The 24,350-nt window shown below is 38.2% G+C and overlaps 1 protein-coding gene across 3 annotated transcripts in view; it reads left to right on the top strand.

Moving 5' to 3' along the window:
* The first annotated feature begins 15,591 nt into the window (after positions 1–15,591).
* Positions 15,592–24,350, top strand: part of LOC106871450 (CDC42 small effector protein 2) — a 168,227-nt gene continuing 159,468 nt past the window's right edge. For 2 of the 3 annotated variants that reach the window (XM_089340247.1, XM_089340246.1), the window contains exon 1: positions 15,618–16,478. The gene's annotated coding sequence lies outside the window, so the exon portion shown is untranslated. Of the gene's footprint in view, positions 16,479–24,350 lie in introns of all 3 variants that reach the window. The other variant, XM_089340244.1, reaches the window with a different exon arrangement.

The raw sequence follows: 24,350 nt of genomic DNA, 5'->3' as shown, positions 1-24,350 counted from the left end.
GAACACTATTCAATTTTTTTTCTCCGTGTTTTTCTCCTTGTCTCCGTATTATTTCTGTTGAAGAGCGTAGCTCGAAACGTCAAAGACTTTCCGTATTCCCGAGCGTCATACTAATATATACTTTTGTTATTTACACCACCTGTCCTCGTCTGTTGTTATTATTTGTATATTCTCCCATATATATATATATATATATATATATATATATATACACACATAGTTCTCAGGGAGATTCAGCGTGACACACAATGTAACAAAGCCAGCCCATTGAATTACAGGTACAAATATCCGTCCTTTGGTTACTGTATTTATTTTGAGATGCTCTGTGTTTCTTTCAAATATTTTAAATATAACATAGAATTTAGCAAAGCAACTTAATTATTATTAAGCTAGTGTTAGGAACATAAATTATGATTTAGGTTTGGTGGAAGATTTTAAATCAGAACTTATGAAAAGAAGACATTTGATGTAATCAACTTACTCCACTCTGCCAAAATTGTTGACCTTGTAACTAAATTTAAACCCATTAATTACAAATTTGTCAGTTGTGTTGAAATTTAAGTCAAAACTCCAAAACTCTTTTTATTCTGTCTCCCTCATTTGTTGTGAAATTTGGAATAAAAGTAACAAAGAAGGCAAAAAAAAAAAAGAAAAAAAAGAAAGAGAGAGAGAGAGAGAGAGAGAGAGAGCATAGAGAAGTAAAGAACTACTAAAACTAGTTAGAAACCAGTTTAGTCTAGAATCATCCAATTCAGATTATTGGGATATTAATGTAGACAGCTTTCAACAGGAATTATTTCATGACAAAACTGGTGAGTGTGGAATCTTTAATATTCCAGTTTCCATCAGATTGATTTCAGTAGCATGCCTAATCTTCATTTTTTGCAGAGAATTCCATCCGTCAAGTTGAGGCCTGGCTGCAAAGATTATAAAGTTACATTATCAAACGAAATTTGGTTTCAATAGCCTGTTTTCATTATTATTATTATTATTATTATTATTTCTTCCAGCATTTGCCAGTGTGAAAACTGCTCATTGTTGAAACTGATTCTTGTAATTTTATATATGTCTGTGTGTGTGTGTGTGTGTGTGTGTGTGTGTGTGTATGTGTATGTGTATGCATATATTTACATTTATGTGTGTGTGTGTGTGTGTGTGTGTGTGTATATATGTGTGTGTGTGTGTGTGTGTGTGTGTGTGTGTGTGTGTGTGTGTGTGTGACTGTGTGTGTATCTGTCTGCACATACAGACAACACACAGCCAACCCATTTATGGCAAACAGGCTGAGAATGTATATGGCAGAGAGAACCCTTTAGTCTTGTCTTGTCTTGTCTAGGACATGACGACCCCACTAATGTTGGTGCCATGATAAAACACCCCCAGGGCACTCTGTAAAATAGGTTGATGATAAGAAAGGGCATCAAGCTATAGAATCTAAAATTGATAACATATGATGCGGTCTCCTGACCAGTAATTTTTCTAATTTTCATGCAAAAATGCACCAAATTTTTTTCTATTTTCCATGCAAAGTACAACAGCAATTTTTTGTTTTCCTCACAACTGCACTTACAATTTTCTTTTGCTTTCAACAAAATGCACCAATATTTTTCTATTTACTCTGCAAAATGCATCAGGATTTTACTCTTTTTCAAACAAAGTGCATCAACGTTTTTCTGTTTTGCTGCAAAGTGCAACAATGATGTTTAAAAAAGCATTTTCCACACAAAGTGCATCAGTTGTTTTTTTTTTGTTTTCCACTCAAGTGCATAAAGAATATTTTTTTAGTTTCCACAAAGTGCAGCAGTATTTTTTGTATATTCTGCACCAGAATTTTTGTGTGTTCCACCCCAAAGTGCAGCAGTAATTTCATCCTATTTTTCTGTACAAAGTGCACCGGTAATCTTTTACTTCCTGCATGAAATGCACCAATGACTTTTCTTTTTAACGTAATCTCCACTGCATCACCAACACCACCACCATCATCACCACCACTACCACCATCACCACAATCATCATCATCATCATCATCATCGTCATCATCATCATTACCACCACCTTCACCACCACCACCACCATCATCGCCTTCCCCATCATCATCATCATCATCATCATCATCATCACCACCAGCACCATCACCACAACCAGCAACAACACCATCACCACCATCACCAGCACCACCGCCACCGCTGCCGCCGCCACCGCCACCACCGCCGCCGCCGCCACCACCGCTGCCATCGTCATCGTCGTCATCATTACCACCACCACCACCACCACCATCATCATTACCACTATCACCACAACAACCACCACTAACCATCATCACCACCACCATCACCACCACCACCGCCGCCGCCACCACCACCGCTGCCATCGTCATCGTCGTCATCATTACCACCACCACCACCACCACCACCACCATCACCACCACCACCGCCACTGCCACTGCCACCACCACCATCTTCATCATTTAGCTTTCACTTTGCTATGAAGTCAAAGAATTGGCTCCCTTGTAGGTCAGTGATGTAATGATACATACCAGTAATTTATCAGGGTTAACTCAATGGTTAAATCAATTTCCATGAAAACAAGAATATCCTTGTTTCCCATTCCCCCACCCCAACCCCCACCCCGGTAACTTTAGTCGAGATCAATAAATGCTTAAAAATACTCTCTAATCCTTCTGACAAATTGCAGGAAGAAAACAAAACATTAAAACAAATATTAAAAAAAATATATAAAATTAATTAAAAAAAAAATATGTATAAAAAAAAATGTGGAGGACAGGAATAGGAGAAGAATTACATCCTGAACATTTTTAATTTTAACTCTAGCTTGCTGTTAATTTGATTCAGTTGAACAATTAATACCATATTGTTAATTTAGGAGTCTGGGATGAGAATGAATTAAGGATGTGTGTGTGTGTGTGTGTGTGTGTGTTTATATTAATTTTTTCTGCAAGAAAAAAAAATGAATTAAAAAAGGATGCATGAAAATAAGAAGATATTTCTTAATCCAAATTCAGAGAAAAAGAGGAGGAGGGGAAGAAGAAGAGGAGGAGGAGGGAAGAAGAATATGGGGAGGAGGAGGAAGGAGAATATAGATAAGAAGAAGAAGAAGAAGAAGACGATGGGGAGGAGGAGGAAGGAGAAGATAGACTAGGGAGAGGTGAAGAAGAAGAAGAAGAATTGGAAGAAGAAGAAGAAAAAGAAGAGGAATTGAAGAAGAAGAAGAAGAAGAAGAATTGAAGAAGAAGAAGAAGAAGAAGAAGAAGAAGAAGAAGAAAAAGAGGAATTGAAGAAGAAGAAGAAGAAGAATTGAAGAAGAAGAAGAAGAAGAAGAAAAAGAGGAATTGAAGAAGAAGAAGAAGAAGAAGAAGAATTGAAGAAGAAGAAGAAGAAGAAGAAGAGGAATTGAAGAAGAAGAAGAAGAAGAAGAAGAAGAAGAAGAAGAAGAGGAAGAAGAAGAATTGAAGAAGAAGAAGAAGAAGAAGAAGAGGAAGAAGAAGAAGAAAAAGGAAGAAGAGGAGGAGGAAGAGAAGAAGAAGATGGGGAATAGGAGGAGGAGGGAGGGGAAGAAGAAGACGGGGAGGAGTAGGAGGAGGAGGGGAGGAAGAAGAAGACGGGGAGGGGAGGAAGAAGAAGATGGGGAGGAGTAGGAGGAGGAGGGGAGGAAGAAGATGAAGAGGGGAGGGGAAGAAGAAGAGGAGGAAGGAAGGAAGAAAGAGAAGATAGATGATAAGAAGAAGACGATGGGGAGGAGGAGGAAGAAGATAGATGAGGAGAAAGTGAAGAAGAAGAAGAAGAAGAAGAAGAAGAAGAAGAAGAAGAAGAAGAAGAAAATACAAAAGGAAAAATAAAAGGAAAAAGATATTTCTTGTCAAAATCTTAACTTCAGAATTAAAGAATTATCAAAAGAAATAAATAAAAATAAAAGAAAACACCAAAAAAAGTCAGAAACCAAAAGCAACATTAAGAGATATAAAAAATAAACACACACACACACATCGTTATATATAAATGTGTACCAAAAAAGAAAATAAGCTAAATTAAAATCATTAACATTTAAAGAAATTAAAGATATTTAAAAAAAAAAAAAAAGAAGTTCAACAACATGTCTGAATTTTTCTTGCAGAAAACAAAATTTGTTGATGAATAATCCAAAGAATGGAATTAGAAAAAAAAACAAAACGAAAAGAAAACAGGAAAATAAAATAAATTAAAGAAGGCATTAGTCTTTATTTTATAATTAAATAAAGTGTGCGACTCTCCCACCCAAAATAGTTTCCGTAGCCCCTAGGCACCGGGCCAAATACTTTCAGCTGGCAGCAGTGAGCGAGGTTTATATAAGATTTCAGTTGGTGAAGGAGCATGACCTAGTGGTTAACATATTAGGCTCACGAGTGCATGGTTGTGAGTTCAATTCTCAGTAGTGCATTATGTATGCCATTGTGTGGCAGAAATACCTAGCATTGGTTAGCAGAAAGTGAGTTCTTCTACAGCTGTTGTTGTTGTTTGATGGCACTCCGTCGCTTACGATGTCGAGGGTTCCAGTTGATCCGATCAACGGAACAGCCTGCTTGTGAAATTAACGCACAAGTGGCTGAGCACTCCACAGACATGTGTACCCTTAATGTAGTTCTCGGGGATATTCAGCGTGACACAGTGTGACAAGGCTGGCCCTTTGAATTACAGGCACAACAGAAACAGGAAGTAAGAGTGAGAGAAAGTTGTGGTGAAAGGGTACAGCAGGGTTCGCCACCATCCCCCTGCCAGAGTCTCGTGGAGCTTTAGGTGTTTTCGCTCAATAAACACTCACAACACCCGGTCTGGGAATCGAAACCGCGATCCTATGACCGCGAGTCCGCTGCCCTAACCACTGGGCCATTGTGCCTCCACTCTTCTACAGCAAAACAAGGCAAAACCTCACACCACTTGAATGACCTGGAATAAACTTCAGAAACTCGATGGAATCAAACCGATGCTACACTCAGCACATAGTCCAGTCCTGGCTCCCTTCGATTATTACATGAAGGGGGTCTTGATTGTAATGCTTCATCAACCAAGAAGAGGTGGAAGTTTCAGTGAAGAAGTTCTTCATTTTGAAGAACAAGAACCGGTGCCAGCATGGGATCAAAGAACTGGTAGAAAAAGTGACTTTAGTTGGTGCAACACAATGGCCGCCACTTCGAATGTTAAGCTGCTGTTGGTGTAACTTGAATAAAGTTACCAAAATGAGTTACCAAAATATTGCAAAACCTTTGACTCAACAAAATAGAAACCAAAAGAATCAATAGGTGACAAAAAACGGTTGAGAAGCAGTGATGTGGAGGCATGTGGCTTAGTGGTTAGGGTGATGGACTCGTGATTGTAAGATTGGTGAGAGAAAAGTTGGGCATAAGAGGAATCAAATACAGAATGCAAGAGAGAAGACAACATTGGTTTGGACATGTGATGCGTATGAATGAAGGCATCTCCGTAAAGAAGTGTCAATCATTTAAAGTGGATGTGGAGGCCCGGGGCTTAGTGGTTAGGGTGTTGGACTCATGATTCTAAGATTGCGGTTTTGATTCTCGGACCGAGTGACACACTGTGTTCTTGAGCAAAACACTTCATTTCGCATTGCTCCAGTCTACTTAGCTGGCAAGTGTGAGCAATCCTGCAATGGACAGGGGTCCTGTCCAGGGGGGGAATTTATACATCATGAAACCGGGAAACTGGCCCCTATGAGTCAGTAGGATTCGAGAAGGTACCTTATCTTTATGTTGAGTTCCCCAGCAGACTGTGACATAATTAGGTCTGGCAATCTTTATCTATCAATGTAGCAGCACATGCTAGGATGCTTTACAACCATGTGGTTTCAGGTTCAGTTCCACTGTGCAGCACTCCTGGAGCAAATGTTTTCTGCTGCAGTAGACACACTAGAAATAGCAGTCAAATATCTCTCTCTCTCAAATCATACACATAGTCTTTAAAAAAATAGCCTGAAAGGAGTAGCATGGATATATCAGAGAGACTTATCTAAAATATACTTCCTAAAAAGAGACAGGATGGTCAAAGCTGGAATATCTTAATTTCTAAAATTGGGTTCATGTGAGCTATACAACAACAACAACAAAAACAACAACAGGAACAAGAGGCTTCTGGTATGATTAATTAAAAATATAGAGATGTGTGTGTGTGTGTGTGTCATTGCAACCACCACTGCTACAACTACAAGAACCACCGATATACATACATACATATATATGTGTGTGTGTATATATATATATATATATATATATATACTACCATCATCGTCACCAACACTACTACAACAACTACCACCACCACCATCACCACCACTACTACTACCACCACTGCCGCCACCACCATTACTACCACTTGTGTCATCCCTTTACGTTAAATCAACCCCTCGATCATTGCACCCATGACAAATCAAATGGTTAATGAACCTTCTCCCCACCATCGCTATTCCCTAAAATCTACATTCACCATTCCCTAAATTCTACATTCACCATTTCCTAAATTCTACATTCACCATTTCCTAAATTCTACATTTGAGTCCTGCACTGTTCGTCCGCTTCCCCCTCCCCCCCACCCCGAAGATCTTATCACCAATTCCAGTCACATCATCCTAATATATCAGTCTCCACCCTTCCAGAGTGACAAAAAAAAAAAAGAAAAAGATGAGAAGACATGATGTTTCTGGAAACATCTGAATTTAACGGATCTTCAAGTCTTAGACACATCACCACCACCACCACCACCACCACACTGCTGCCACCTTCATCACCACCAGCAACAGCAACAACACCACCACCATGCTGTTGGCACCACTGCCATCACCACTGCTACTGCCATTGCCACCACCACGACTACTACCACCACCACCACCACTACTGCCAATACCATCACCACTACCATGACCACCACCACCTCCACCATTACCTCTGCGACCACTACTATAATCATCACTACAACCACCACTACCACTATCACCACCACACCCAGCACAACAGCCACCACCACTACTACCACCACCACCATCATCAGAGTATCCAATCATTAACTGCCTTTCTCAAATAAATCCAAAATTCTGTCAGAAGTTTTGCCATATTTGAACTGTTTCGTTTATTGGCTTTTACTGTCGGTCATTGTTTCTTGGTAGAAGGTCAACAACAAGAGGTCATACAATTTGACCACTGTATTAACAAACAATAGAATCTTATTACAAAATTGTACCTTCGATAAAAGAACTGTGTCTTTATTAAACGATTGGTTCCTTATTAAAGAACTGTTGCTGTATGCACATGGATCTATGTTTTAAAGTAGACTTTGTCGTCATTGTTGTTGATGTTGTTGTTGGTGTTGTTGTCGATTGATAAACGGTGTGTGGCAGTGGTGAGTCTCCGGATCAATTCTTAGACAAAAGCATGTGCTTGTGAAAAAAAAAAAAAAAAAGAGAAAGAAAGAAAGAAAGAAGGAAAGAAAGAAAAGGCATTGGTTACATGCCGAAAGAGGAGTTATATTGTTAATCTTTGCAATGTGCAAAATCAATTTCCAGCTGATAAAATCAATATTGACGAAAATGGAAGAGAGAAAGAACCAGATGTGAAAAGGGGGTGGGGGTGAAGGTGGTGGGGGTGGGGGACAGATGAAGAGGAGGATGAAATGTGTCTTTTTAGGCAAGTGAATCTTTTCAACTGTAGAACAAAGTCATGGTTAATGAAGAATGAAACGGTGCCATATTGTTTGGTTTATCTGTTTTTGGTGATGCTGTTCCATGTTTCTGTATGAGTGTGCGACTGTGTGCGTGTGCATGTGTGCTGTGCGTATGTGTGTGTGCATGTGTGCATGCATATGTGTGTTTTAACTATCTATGTATCTTTATATATATATGTGTATATATACATATATATATATATATATATATATATATATATATATATATATATATATATATGTATATATATATATATATATATATATATATATATATATATATATATATATTGATATATACATAAATGTATATCTATATTGATGTGTGTGTATATATATATATATATATATATATATATATGTATGTATATTGATATATATATTTATGCATATATATATTCATCATCATCATCATCATTGTTTAACGTCCGCTTTCCATGCTAGCATGGGTTGGACGATTTGACTGAGGACTGGTGAAACCGGATGGCAACACCAGGCTCCAGTCTGATTTGGCAGAGTTTCTACAGCTGGATGCCTTTCCTAACGCCAACCACTCAGAGAGTGTAGTGGGTGCTTTTACGTGTCACCCGCACGAAAACGGCCACGCTCGAAATGGTGTCTTTTATGTGCCACCCGCACAAGCCAGTCCAGGGGCACTGGCAACGATCTCGCTCGAAAATCCTACAGGAGCCAGTCAGGCGGTACTGGCAACGGCCACGCTCAAAATGGTGCATCTCATGTGCCACCCGCACAAGAACCAGTCCAGGGGCACTGGCAACGATCTTACTTGGCTTGCCGGGTCTTCTCACGCACAGCCCATTTCCAAAGGTCTCGGTCCGTAGTCATCGCCTCGGTGAGGCCCAATGTACGAAGGTCTTGCCTCACCACCTCAGCCCAGGTCTTCCTGGGCCTACCTCTTCCACGGGTTCCCTCAACTGTTAGGGTGTGGCACTTTTTCACGCAGCTATCCTCCTCCATTCTCACCACATGTCCATACCAGCGCAATCGTCTCTCTTGCACGCCACAACTGATGCTTCTAATGTTCAGCTTTTCTCTCAAGATACTTACACTCTGACGGGTATTCACATTGACATTACACATCCAACGGAGCATACTGGCTTCATTCCTTGCGAGCTTACGTATGTCCTCAGCAGTTACAGCCCATGTTTCACTGCCATGTAGCATGGTTGTTCGTACGCATGCGTCATACAGTCTGCCTTTTACTCTGAGTGAGAGTCCCTTTGTCGCCAGCAGGGGTAAGAGCTCTCTAAACTTTGCCCAGGCTATTCTTATTCTAGCAGCTACACTTTCAGCGCACCCACCCCCACTACTAACTTGGTCGCCCAGATAGCGGAAGCTATCGACTACCTCTAGTTTTTCACCCTGGAATGAGATAGAAGTTGTTTCCTGTTTGTTTGCAGTCTTTATTGCACCTGAACATCTGCCACAAACAAAAACTAACTTGCTAGTTAACCTGCCTTTGATGTTGCTGCACCTCTTATGTGTCCATAGCTTGCACCGGGTACATCTTATAGAGTTACTACCTACTCCTTTTCTACATACTGAGCAGGGCCATCTACCTGAAGGGGTTTGTGTTTTATCTACCTTCCTACTTATTAGGATTTTGGTTTTAGCTAGGTTGACTCTAAGGCCCTTCAATTCTAGACCTTGCTTCCACACCTGAAACTTCTCCTCTAGTTCTGATAGTGACTCCGCAATTAGGGCAAGGTCATCAGCATAGAGGAGCTCCCAGGGGCAACCTGTCTTGAACTCCTCTGTGATTGCCTGGAGGACTATGGTAAATAATAGGGGGCTGAGGACGGAACCTTGGTGGACCCCTACCTCTACCCGGAATTCATTGCTGTACTCATTTCCAACCCTCACCTTACTGGCCGCATCTCTGTACATGGCTCGCACAGCTCTCACTAGCCATTCTTCTATCCCAAGTTTCCTCATTGACCACCAGATAAGGGATCGGGGGACCCTGTCAAAGGCTTTCTCCATGTCAACGAAAGCCAGGTACAGAGGTTTATCCTTGGCTAGGTATTTCTCTTGCAACTGTCTCACTAGAAATAAGGCATCAGTAGTGCTTTTACCTGGCACGAACCCAAACTGCATCTCATCTAAATTGATTCGCTCCCTAATTAGTTGGGCTATGACCCTCTCTGTAACTTTCATAACCTGATCTAACAGCTTGATGCCTCTGTAATTATTTGTATATATTATTTGTATATATTATGTATATATATTTACATTTATATATATATGTATGTATATATATATATATATATATATATATTATGTATATATACATATATGTATATATGTGTGTGTATATTCTTTTATTTGTTTCAATCAGTTGACTGTAGCCATGCTGGAGCAACACCTTTAGTTGAACAAATCAGCCCCAGGATTTATTCTTTGTAACTCTATTAGTCTCTTTTGCCAAACTGCTAAGTTACGGGTACGTGAACACACCAACATCGGTTGTTAAGCTTTCATATAATGATATAAATAATATATAAATATATGCATATATACATACATATATGTACATACCTACATGTATATGTATATATACATGCATATATGGGTACAGGACATCAAAAAAAAAAAACGTTAAACACAATGAGAAACGAAAACATAGTAAACAAACTTTTTTTTGAACAACGAAAAAAACAAACAGAGAAACGAGACATGCAACATAAAGAGTATATCCCTTCTTCAGTTGTCCCTGTTTCATCTACTCCACATTTCGAAGGTAAGGACAATACGCGACTTCGTTGAAACAGTCCTTCCCGCAAAGCAAATTAAATAAAATTTGGGATTTTTTGCGGAGGGTGAAAGAGGGTGAACAAGACAGTAAAACCAAACGGTGAGGGATACTGAGCCAAGACGATGGAAAAATTATTATGAACGCAAGGAGGACGAACTTTGAAATAGCTGTTAATAACTGTTAAAATCGAACTGCACTCTTCAAAACATGCACTAAGAATAAGGACAAGGTAGAATTAGTACCTGCTTTTATAGCAAGTTGATGCAGGTAGTTTATCCTGTCCCTCTCCGACGTTTTAGTTCATGCAATTGAAAGAAAAAAACACATTATTTATGGGATGACCCAATATATACATACATATATTTATATGTATATATATATATATATATATATATATATATATATATATATATATATATATATATATATATAAATAAATATATATTTATATATGTATTTCTTTTATAGGAAGAAACCTGTTCATATCCTTTCTTTCATTATTTTAACTTCTCAGCACCTATCATAAAGCTGCCCCCCCACTTTCAGTCGAGTGAGATCTTTGGTTTTATAAATGACATGCTGACCTGACTTCTACTTCCCACGAGAGCCAGAAATAAAACGATTACGAAAAACGTTAGCTCAAAGCAATTGCTTTTGCACGTCTCGCTTACAGGTTCTGTTTTTTGTTGTTGTTTTTTTTTAAAACATAAAGACAAGTGATTTTTTTTCTTTTCCATAACTTTTGTATATTTCAAAAATACACTGAAACAAAAAAATATTTCAAAGGAAAAGCAGGTTCATATTATCAGCTGAATGATTGGAAACATGTAATTTTGATAACTAGAACAATATTGAGACTTTCTGCTAAAAGAACACGCAACACTGACATATTGAGTTCTGTAATCTATTGCTTCTGGGTAAATCAACAGAGATTTATATATAAAAAAACTTAAATGATAGCATTGTAGTTGTGGGTGGGCCCTCTTGCAGTTGCAGGTGGGCCCCCTTAGTCTCCTGGCAACCAATATTTTTAGACCCAGTCTGCCACTGTGTGTGTGGATACTATTTGGTACTTCAGATTTGCTAATGTGTTATTATTTTTCATTTCAGATTACAGTTTATTGATTTCACATTTTGGCACAAGGCCGGCAATTTCTGGGTGTTGGGGCATAAGTCAATTACATTGACCCCAGTACTCAAATAGGTTCTTATTTCTATTGACCCCGAAAGGATGAAAGGCAAAGTTGACCTCGACAGAATTTGAACTCAGAATGTAAAGATGGACGAAATGCCACAAAAGCATTTATTTTGTCCAGTTTGCTAAAGATTCTGCCAGCTCACGGCCTCCACTTCAGATTGTTCCTTCACGAGCTGTGCTTGGCTCATAAGGACTGGTTTCCCGGTTTCATTGGTGCATAAGTTCACACCTGGATGGGACGCTGGTCTGTTGCAGGTGAGTTGCTAGATGCAGGAGGAAGGAGTGAGAGAAAATTGTGGCGAAAGAGTCGACAGAAGTTTGCTATTACCTTCTGCCGGAGCTGTGTGGGGTTTAGGTGTTTCACTCATAAACACACACTTCACCCAGTCGTTTAATGTCTGTTTCCCATGCTGACATGGATTGGACAGTTTGACTGAGGACTGGCAAATCAGGAGGCTGCATCAGGCTTCAATCTAAATCTGGCAAGATTTCTACAGTTGGATGCTCTTCCTAATATCAACCACTCTAAGAATGTAGTGGGTGCTTTTTATGTGCCAACAGCACAAGAGTCCATATATATGTAATTCAAAATACAAACAATAATAGACCATAAAATAAAATTATCATTTTGCAATGATAGTACAGCGGATCTGAAACCAAACTGCAAGATAACTGGTCATATATCATGAATATAGCACAATTGTTCCCAGTTATGTTGGGCAGGCTGCAGTTTGTCATACCAAGAGCTGCCATAAACTCCAAGCCGTATCTCTCTTCCAGTATTTAATTATCGCTGTGGTTATCTGTAAAAGGCCAACGTAGTTTGACTTTATGTGTGATAATAAAATCCTCTGTTAAATGTTCATGGCTGGTGTTCACTTCTTGATGCAGCCCAAGAAACATACTTTCATTCATCAACTCAACCACACTCAAGTGACAATGGTAACGAAGTTTGCTTCTGAACCATTTTGTTCCAGGTTCAGTTCCACAGCAAGGCACCTTGGGCAAGTGTCTTCCACCATAGCCTTAGGTCAATCAACGTCTTTCTTTTTTTTAAAGCCTGGTACTTATTCTAGCAGTCTCTTTGACCGAATCGCTAAGTTTTGGACACACACACACATACAGTATTACGGCGTGCTTCTTTCAGTTTCCTTCTACCAAATCCACTCACAAGGCTTTGATCAGCCCGAGGCTATAGTAGAGGACACTTGCCTAAGGTGTCACGCAGTGGGACTGAACCCAGAACCATGTAGTTGAGAAACAAACTTCTTACCACACAGGCATTCCAGAGCCTTTATTTTATCTACGTTTTATCTTATATAATTGACTTTATACAATTTATTTGCACCTCATCTCCACATCCACGTCCCCTCGACTCCCAGTCAGCATCACTGATGAAGACGTTGTCTGACTATTTATTACAGAGATGTGAAAAAGGTGGGATGGGGTGGGGGGAATAAAAAAAAAAGCGGTAACATTTGAGGTCAGTTATTCCCAAAACATTTAGCGTGGCGGAGATGGTGAAGAGGTGGAGAAGTAAGTATATACGTAGAAAGAAAGAAAGAAAGAGAGAGAGAGAGAGAGAGAGAGAGAGAGATGGAGAGATGGCGAGGGAGAGAAAAAGAAGGAGAAAGAGATAGGGAAAAGGAGACGCAGAATAAGAAAAATACTCCTTTATCATTACAGTACTTGCTTTCTATTACTGCTACACACACACGCACATACATCATATATATTTGTGTATGTGTGAGAATTTACATATATATCTATCTATATATGCATATATATATATATATATATATCTCACAGATTGTGCGTGTATTCATTAAACATACACATATATTTCTCTTTTACTTTGTTTCAGTCATTTGACTGCGCCCATGCTGGAGCACCGCCATATATTCATATATATACACATAATTTGTGATAAATATGCATCTATCTATATATATATATATATATATATATATATATATATACACATATCTATCTATCTATCTATAGAGAAACACCCATACATATATACATATATACATACACATATATATTATCCATAGCCTAAACAGCGACCGCACCTCTTGTTTACTAAGTAAATCATGTATTAAACATTTCACAATTATTTGTTTTTGTGCTTATTAAATGAACACACACACACCGGTGCATTCAAATATGTTTATTTTCGTCCATCTGTAATTTAAATAGTTTATATAATGGAATCTTGTAGACGGTAATGCATGCATTCATGTATATATTTATGTATGTGCGTGTTTGTGTATTTATGTGTTTGCACATAAATTTGTAACCATACACGTATATGCGTATATATATATATATATATATATATATATATATATATATATATATGTATGTATGTATATATCAATTATCAATTTCTAAAAATGTACAACGTTAGATAATGTAAATAATATACTGAACAAATCTTTGATGTAGATATTTAATTTCAATGCAGTCGTATATATATATATATATATATATATATTTGTGTGTGTATGTCTGTATATACAAATGTACGTATATACATATATATATATATATCTTGTGTGAGTGTATATATATATATATGATTGCGTGTGCATATAAACATGCATGAGCATATAAGAACGTATATGTAAGCATGTATACATACATACATATATATATATATATGTAAAATCTATCACCATCGTCGAGTGTATTAGATATATGTATAAGTATTGAAAATATTTTGAAAATTTCGCGTATTAGTATTTCAAATATACATAGGCACGGACAAAATATTTCATTTTAAACGACCACGCCATAGATCTACGAAATATAAATAATAAATAACAAGTATATATAATAAAAAGCCACCCAAATGGCTTTTTCTGCTCTCATAGAAATGACTAAATCGGCTTTTATGTGGAACAATTAGATTAATAAAAGTGGGTATTTGGTTGGGATGTTTCTTTGGTCTAAATGTTTGTCGGTTCGACCCCACATCTCGACTGACATAACAAATTGTCCTATCTCGGCAACAGTAGCAGCAACATCAACACTAATAAGATTAATTAGGGATGCTTAAAGAGGCTCGTTTAAACAAACAGCGTGTCTTGTAACACCACCTTGCCATGTGTGTCATTAGAAGATGAAGAAAAAAAAGGAGTGGGAGGAAATATAGTGAGGAGCAGTGATAGATAGACTAGAGATAGAGAGAGAGATATAGAGAGAAAGTAAGGGCGAGGGAGAGAGATAGAGATGGAGAAAGAAAAGGAGAAAGATAGGAATAGAGAGAAATAGCGATAAAGAGGTAGAGAGAGAGAAATAGAGAGAGGAAGAGAGATAGAAACGGACAGGGAGATAGAGAAAGGGAGAGTGTAGTAGAGTTCCCTTTCTTTTCCTTTTGTTACTTCATCCTTCGTTTGGTTTCCCCTTTTAGCTTCCTTTCGGATCTCTTCAACTGAATTGAATATATATATATATATATATATATATATATATATATATATATATATATATATATATGTATATCCATATAGGATATCTTCAAGTGAAGAGATCTTATATGGATATACATACACATATAATACTCTCACGTTCACTGATTAGTCTATCTATCTTTTCTCCTTCTTTCATAAGCTCTATTTTACTTCGCCTTTCACTCTTTTCTCCCTCTATTATCCCTTTCCATCAATTTCGTCTTCTTTCTCTCTCATTCCTCCTTTCATCCCTACCTCTCTCTTTCTCTTTGACTCACATAGTTGGTCTCTGTCATCTTTCACTCTCTCTCTGATTCATACATTTTCACTCTCTCTTTCATAAACTCAGTCACTCTATTAACCTCCACCTATTACTCCTTTTCCCCCTCTCTCTACTTAGTGTATTTCACTCTATCTCACTCACTCACTTATTCAATCGCTCTCTCTCTCTCTCCTCATCCCTTATTCACAGATATCAGTAGTTTTTCTCCTCTTACCTCCACTCTCTCTACTCCCTTCTCTTTTTCTTTTCCCTCTCAAACTCCCTCCTTCACATTCCCTAATCTACTTGTCACAGTACCAAGTCACCGAAACTCCACGTGAAACGTTCGTCCCCTCGTATCGATTCCAAGTCCTGTACCTCTGTCCCACTGACCCATTGTCCCCACATCGACCCAGCCCCGGTGTACAGTCACCCTCAACAGTGCTCTGTCTTCAGTTGGGGGGAGGGCCAAAGCAACACTTCTTCGATTCTGTCTTTCATACTGACAACAGACGGTGCTTATCAAAGGAATATACATAACACACACATAATATATACACATTACACACACATACACATACAAATATATATATATATACATACATAAACACATAAGCACAGAATTGCTGGAGACATATTTTGGGAGAAGCCTCAAGAAACTAATTCTTGACTCACACACACACACATATACACACACACACATAAACGGATATATATATTTATACACTCACACACATACCGCATATATATAAGACACCCACGCACACGTATATATAGAAGTACACACATTTACAAGAACACACTACTTAATATATATCTGCCGGAGATTGTTTATAAACTCGCGTGTTAGAGAGGATTACACACATAAACACACACATATACAGACACCTTTATATATATCCGTATCTTTACCGAGGAAGCCAGGACTATATCTAAATAGTAGTTAGATTTTGTGTTCTAACAGACTTTTCTCGATATTTACACAAGTGGTCGTTCACCAATAATAACCTCGTGTCTCCTGCTAAAGGGATATTTTATATATATACATATATATATATATCAGGTCAGTACATTTTAACATATTCATTTCGATCTCGTCTTCTCTCTTTCTCCCTTTTTATCTCTGTCATCGTTGTTATCTATCTATCTATCTATCTATCTATCAGTCAATCTATCTATCTATCTTCAATTTAGTCTCTTTCTCTCTATGTTCTTAGCTAAATATCCCTCTTTCTATTTCTCTCTCACTCTCTATCTCTGTTCACAACTAATTCTCTCTTTATCTTACTCTGTTCCCATTTAAGTCTCTCTCTCTCTGTATATATATATAATGTATATATATTTCTCTGTTCACATCTAAGTCTCTATTAATCAATCTATACCCTCTCTTTCTGTTCACATCTATGTATGTATATATGTATGTATACACCTAAATCTCCCTCTGGTCACCTCCAAATTCCCCCCTCTACCTGAACCTGTATCTACCTACCTCTAAATCCCCCCCTCTGTGATGCTTCCTTCACCCAAGTCTCCTCGACTCTCTCTCTCTCTCTCTCTCTGTCTCTATTCACCTGTCTCTTGTCACCTCTAAGTCTTCTTATCCTCTGCCATTGATGTTCTCAGCTCCTGAGTATAACAGTGTCCATCTTATTAGGCATCTCCATATCTCACCCGGCGTCTTATCCTTTCATCCCTTTCTGGTCGCTTCGGCAATTCCTGCCAACCATGTCTGGTCATGCGTATGTTTCTTGCCTGTCGTAGATCACCTTATTATGACATCTATCTATTTATCTATCTATCTGTCTATCTATCTATATTTATCTATCTGTCTGTGTATCTGGTTGGCTGTCAGTCTAAATATATCTGTTAGTCTATCTGTCCGTGCAGCTGTCTTGAAATCTGTGAACTCTGTTTTACCTGTCTCTCAGGTTAAAACCTATCTCGTGTCTATCTTATCTCTCTATCTGCCAATCTCTCTATGTCCGTCCCTGTATCTAGCAATACATCTCTCTCTCTCTCTCTCTCTGTCTCTCTCTTACCTTGTCACAACTATTTCCTTCTTACTATGTATTACCAAGTTATCTATTTACAATTCATTTCCACACACACACACACACACTGTAGATACATGTGTACGACTATGTGCAGCATACTATATATATATATATATATATATATATATATATATATATATATACATATATATATATGTGTGTGTGTGTGTGTATATGTTTATCGTTTCTGTCCTTAGACTGCGGCCATGCTGGGGTACCACCTTTGCAGAATTTTACTCGAACGAATCGGCCCCGGTACTTATTTTGGTTAATGTAGATAGATATTATTACCTTGAAACGAAATCGAAAAAAAATAAAAATAAAAATAGTGCAACGGGTGTAAAAAAAAAAAGGTGTCGGAAATTAATGTGAAAACAAAAATGCGCGGAAAGCAACGGGGGCGGGGAGCGAGGGGAGAGGACTTCGGAATATTCACATGATCCGAGTTTTTCCTTCATAACTTCTAGAAAAATGGTTCTTTTTTTTTTAAATGAAATTTTATATAAATACCTTTCAAACGGTATACATTACGATTATAACGAAATTTGTGAGTAAAATCTTTTTCCGAAGGGGTGGGGAGAGGATTTCGGAAAATTCACAAGATCCGATTTTTACCCTCGTAACTTTAAAGAAAATGGATATCTTTTAATGAAATTGTATATAAATAGCTTTCAAACGACATGCATTACGGATGCATAATGTGCCGCAAACCCCTTATTTTTGTTCGGAAGAAATAGGGACCCCGAATAGATGCGTTTTTAAAGGTGAGATGCGAAACTGCTAGCCACTTTTCTGTACCCCTATTTTAAGGTAACATTTTGCAGAATAACGTTTTCTAGAGTGTGGATTACATTAGATTGAAAATTCAAACAAGTTTGGAAAGAATATTAAGTGTAAATGCTGAAGTTATAAAAATTAGTGGTAATGATGTCTAAACAGGAGAGAGAAAGAATGATACAAAATGCTTATATAAACCACGTTAGTGTTTGTGTGTGTGAAACAAGTAAAATTAAAATATTAAAACAAAATCTCTTGTATACCTCTTGAAAATCACTGGATATATTAATCCCAGATTTAAGATTGTGGCATATTAGGTCGCCGTAATTCAATCATCGGAAAAATGAAAAACATTTTTCAATAATTCCGGTTTCTGCCCCCACTTTTTTTTCCGAACAAAATTAAGGGGCTTGCGGTATATTAGGCATCCGTGATGCATGCCGTTTGAAAGGTATTTATATACAATTTCATTTAAAAAAAAACTCATTTTCTTAAAAGTTATGAGGGTAAAACTCGAATATTGTGAATTTTCTGAAGTGCTCTCCCCATCCACCCCGTTGCTTTCCGCGCATTTTTGTTTTCATATTCGTTTCCTACACCTATTTTTTTTTTTTTTTACACCCGTTGCACTATTTTTTTTTCGATTTCGTTTCCTGGTAATAATGTCAACATTTACGGAGATGTACTTGTATAGCAAGTGACCTGATCTGAGATCGTGTGCTAGAGCGAAAACAATTATAGCGTGGAAGGTGTTTATAAGCCATTTAAAACACACAAATGTCAACATTAATTTTTTTTTTCAAAGCCTGGTACTTATTCTATCAGCTTCTTTTGCCGAACTGCTAAGTTACGGGGACGTAAACACACGTTATGAAACGGTGGTGGTAGGGGACAAACGGTCACACACGCACATGACTGGCTTCTGTTTGTATCAACCAAATCCAGTCACAAGGCTTTGGCTAGCCCGAGGCTAAAGTAAAAGACACTTTCGCAAGGTTCCACTCAGTAGGACCGAACCCGAAGCCATGTGGTTGGGAAGCAAGACTCATACCACACAGCCACGTACACAAATACACACATATATGGTTTTTGATATTCCTGTATGTCTATGTTCTATATTTCTCATAATTCATTTTCGTATATGTATATATATATATATATATATATATATACACACACACACACACGCACACACACACACACACACACACACACACACACACACATACATACATACATACATACATACATGTGTGTGTGTGTTTGTCCGCTTGACAACAGGTGTTGGTATGTTCACGCCCCTGTAACTTAGCGGCTCGGCAAAAGAGAAACCGTGTCCGATTCGTTCGACTAAAATTATTCAGTGTTGTGCTCCAGTATTGCCGCAGCCTAACGACCGAACCAAATTAAAGCTAAAAAGATACCTACATGCATTCACGTTATATAACAGTCACCTTACATACATACATACATGCATTCGTATTTCATACGTACGTATATACCAGACCCGCGTACGCACCTATTGTGTATTGGAGCTTGTTTATTGAAAAGAAATAATTTGTGCCAATGAGTTTGTGTATCAGTAAAAATGGGTGTGATTCTGTAATTGTTTGTGTGTGTGTTTTGGTAAATATCACCTACATGTTACCTACATGAGTCTGTCTGTCTGTCTCTATCTATCTATCTATCTTTGCCTGTCTGTCTATCTTCACATATATTGGAATGCATGAATATGTACCTGTGTATATATCTGACTGCATGTGTGTATGCATATACAACTATGTATATCTATACATATAACTATGTATGTGTGTGTATATATATGTATATATTATGTGTATATACGTGTGTGTATTGAGAAATCTTGAGAAATGTCACTGACTATTGAGGTTACGTGTATGTAAATATCTAGATACAGCTGCATGTATAAGTCTGTGTATACCTGTTATATAAGTATGTGTGTGTGTGTGTATAATATATGTGTATATGAATATATATATGTGTGCGCGCGCGCGCGCACACACACACACACACAGAATTTTCGGTCATTGAACTTGCTGCTACACAACTATTCTAGGTCACCGCCTTAAGGGTTTTAGAGTCGATCTCATCGACCCCGATACATATTCCCAAGTCTGGCATTTATTATATCGATCGATCGCCAAGTTAGCATTTAAGCACAACACCAGCAAAATAAAACAACACACACACACACACGCGAATCTATGTATGTGTGTGTCTTTGTCAGAAGAAGGCGCCCTCCACTCTCTGTCGGTTCCACTCACCGAACATCAAACACGAAAGGTTAAGTAGGTCTGTCAGCCAACGCATACAAAGCCACTGTCCAATTTGCAACTGTTTTGAGACACAGCCACCGTCGGTTTTTTTTTAATGATGTTTGGCTGAAGGTGGGGCGTGTGTGTGTGTGTGTGTGTGTGTGTGTGTGTGTGTGTGTGTGTGTGTGTGTGTGTGTGTGTGTGTCTGTCTTTGTTGATAAACACTTGCTGATTGTTATATGTCGTCATTTACATTGAATCTTTCTAATTAATCTTCGGTTTGTACGAGTTGTAAAACCCTGTGTGTCTGTGTTTGGTAAACGGAAAGAATTGGGTATATCTTTTACTTTGTTTCAATTATTAGTCATTAGACTGTGGCCATGCTGGAGCACTGCCTCGAAAAGTTTTTTTTTTCGAACAAATCGGCCCCAGCACTCTCTCTTTATTATTTTTTTTGAAGTCCTGTTTTTATTCTGTTGGTGGTTGTTTTTGCCAAACCAATTAGTTAAGGAAGACATAAGCAAATCAACAATGGTTTTCAAGCAATGGCTGCCGAGAGACAAACACCAGCACAAAAGTACATACGTACATGCACTCACACACACACACACGCGTATATTTGGCAGGTTTCCATGCACTTTCCGTCAACCAGTTTCATTCACAAGGCATTGGTTGATCCGAAGTCATATGTAGAAGACACTCGCCCAAGGTGCCACGAAGTGGGGATTCAACCCAAAACGATGTGGTTAAAAAATGAGCTTTTTAACCACACAACCCACAACCATGTCAGCACCAACACACACACACACACACACGCACGCACGCAACTTACTTGGTGTAAGGAAGGGCTGTAGAAACCGAGCCCTATAACTTGCCGGTTTGCTGTCAAACTGTCCGACCCATGCCAGCATGGAAAGTGGACACTAGATGATGGTAGTGTTGATATTTATGTGACTTTGTTGTTTTCAGTTCTTTGCATAGTCGAGGCCAGTCATTAATAAAGTAACAAGAGTTCTTTGTTCGAGTCAAGACAATACTTGTGGTTTGTGAATATATGAATTAATTTGTGCTTCCACGTAGATGTGAACGTACTTCCATTCATGTAATGTATGTACATGTGTGTATTTAATACACTTGTATGTGTGTGTGTGTGTGTGCATGATTGTGTATGTATGTTCGTTCTAGAAATATCAAATGAAGGTTCTTTGTAATGTTTGACAAATCTCTCCTGTAATCCTAAGTGGTGAGAGCTGGAAGGTGGGTGTAACTTTCTCCCCTCCCACATCCCTTTTTTTATTTCTTAGAAAAGTCTCCAGCACTCCTGGTTTTCCTTTTCTTTTAGGCATAACTGTTGCTTGCTTCATTGTCCAGTGTACTTGTGATAATAAATACAAATAAAAAGCCATTTTGTCATCTTTTAATAATTCATCTTCCATATTGGGTCCAAGGGCAGCATTACACTCCAGTGTTCACCTTGGGCATGGCTCCCACAGCTGGCTGCCTTTCCTAATGCCAAAAGTTTTACGGAGTTTACTGGGTCTGTGTTTCATGGCCCCAGCATGAAGGCACCATGCTGCTTGCATGAACAAGATCCCCTTTATCTGAGTGGGACTACAGTCAGTGCTGGATTAACCATTAAGCCAAATAAGCACATACTTTGGGCATCAAGAGAAGGGACGTACCACAGAAATGGTAAATGGTTTACAGCACAAAAGAAATCACTTTAAACTTGCTAAAATGATATTCTGAATGCCTTATCTCTTTTAAGTATAGAATCAGATGTGTTATGTAAGATAAGTTTTGAGGATCTCATTAAAGACTTTGCAATGAAGAAAAAAAAGTAGGAGTTTATTTATATAAACTCTTCAAATAAAAACAAAATGGAAGTGCATAAAATAAACATTATTTGCCATTTTATAAATTAGAAAATTACTATTTTTAAATCTCACAATGTGAGATATTCAGCAACAGTGCTTTGTAGTAAAAATTGTTTGCTGACATAACATGGCAGGGAAATAACCTAGAAATTGCGATACACAGATATTGTTTTGAGCTGAGTGGGGGTGCTAGATTCCCTTGTTTGAAAATATAAGGACACAGATCGTGTTGTATAGCCAGCTGGTGACGATGTCTCCTGGGGCTAAATTGCAGCAACATTAGTCCTAAACCAGGACTGCCATGTTATGTTGGCAAACAATCTTTATTATTTGCCATTTTGTTGTTAATTTTGTTTCATTTTGAAAAATAATCTATGTTGTGGTTTTAATTGTTTATGTTTTGGATTGCATATATACGGGGGCACCAAAATATTTTAGTGCCTGTGGTCTCTATAGGTCTTAATCCGGCTCTGGCTAGAGTAGAGGAAAGTGGGTTTATTTGTTTGGAGATGAAAAAAGGTGGTGGGGGCAGAACTGAACAGGTTTCTTGCTGTAGAGAAGATATCGTGTTACAACAGGATACAAAAGCTGTGTGTGCATATTTGTGCTGTTGCTGTTGCCAATCCTTGTTTTCAAGCTAAGTAATGCTTCACTATGGACATGTCTCTACAGAATATTGGAAATGAATGAAACCTCTTGTGTGATGGCCACATTTATTTGTAACCATTGTACAATGTTAAGGGGAGGAAACACCCAGAGACAACACACACACACTCACAGAGATCTATTATAGACTTGTTTCAGTTTCCATCTACCAGATCCACTCACAAGGCTTCTGTTTGCGCAGGGCTATAGGAGAAAACACTTGCCCAAGCTGCCATGTAGGAGCACAAGAAGCCAAAATCACATAGCTGGGAAGCCCCATGAGGACAAATAGGATTCCAATATGCAAATTCTCCATGTACAGAACAATTAATTTTTTTCCATTATTACCTCTTTATTTTTTCTTATTTCATTACTGCCCACAAGGGGCTACACACAGAGGAGACAAACAAGGACAGACAAACAGATTAAGTCGATTATATCGACCCCAGTGCATAACTGGTACTCATTTAATCGACCCCGAAAGGATGAAAGGCAAAGTCGACCTCGGCAGAATTTGACCTCAGAACGTAACGGCAGACGAAATACCGCTAAGCATTTCGCCCGGCGTGCTAACGTTTCTTATTTCTTTACTGCCCACAAGGGGCTACACACAGAGGGGACAAACAAGGACAGACAAACGGATTAAGTCGATTATATCGACCCCAGTGCGTAACTGGTACTTATTTAATCGACCCTGAAAGGATGAAAGGCAAAGTCGACCTCAGCGGAATTTGAACTCAGAATGTAGCGGCAGACGAAATACCGCTAAGCATTTCGCCCGGCGTGCTAACGATTCTGCCAGCTCATTGCCTTTATTTTTTATTACTATTATTTTAACACTAGAAATATACAGGGTGTGGCAGAAATAATGCCCTTATTTGTATTTTTTTTATAGTTTTCTACTTTGTACAGGATGGTGCATGACCTCGCTGTGGGTTAAACATTCAGGAATGGTTTAAATCTTAATTTTGAGGAGAGGTGTAGAGGACAACGTGGAGCAATTGAGTGGCCCCCACGATCACCAGACCTAACACCACCTAACGTTATCTTGTGGGGTGGATTGAAAAATCTTGTTTATTTCCTGAAACCGAAAACAATTCCTGAATTAAAACAAGCAGTTGCTGATAAATTTTTTTACAATTAACAGGAAAATGTGTCAAAAGGTTTGTAGACGTGTTGCCGGTAGGGTCCAGCATTGTACTAAAAAGAAGGGGAGCCTTTTGAACAGGTTAATTAAATTTTTCATCATAATGGATTACGTTGTTTTGATGGAACAATAATACTTTATAAACTTCATAAAACGACT

The sequence above is a fragment of the Octopus bimaculoides genome, chromosome 23, assembly GCF_046866305.1.
Source record: "Octopus bimaculoides isolate indiv1 chromosome 23, ASM4686630v1, whole genome shotgun sequence".
NCBI lineage: Eukaryota > Metazoa > Mollusca > Cephalopoda > Octopoda > Octopodidae > Octopus > Octopus bimaculoides.
This window is presented reverse-complemented; position numbering and strand designations above follow the sequence as displayed.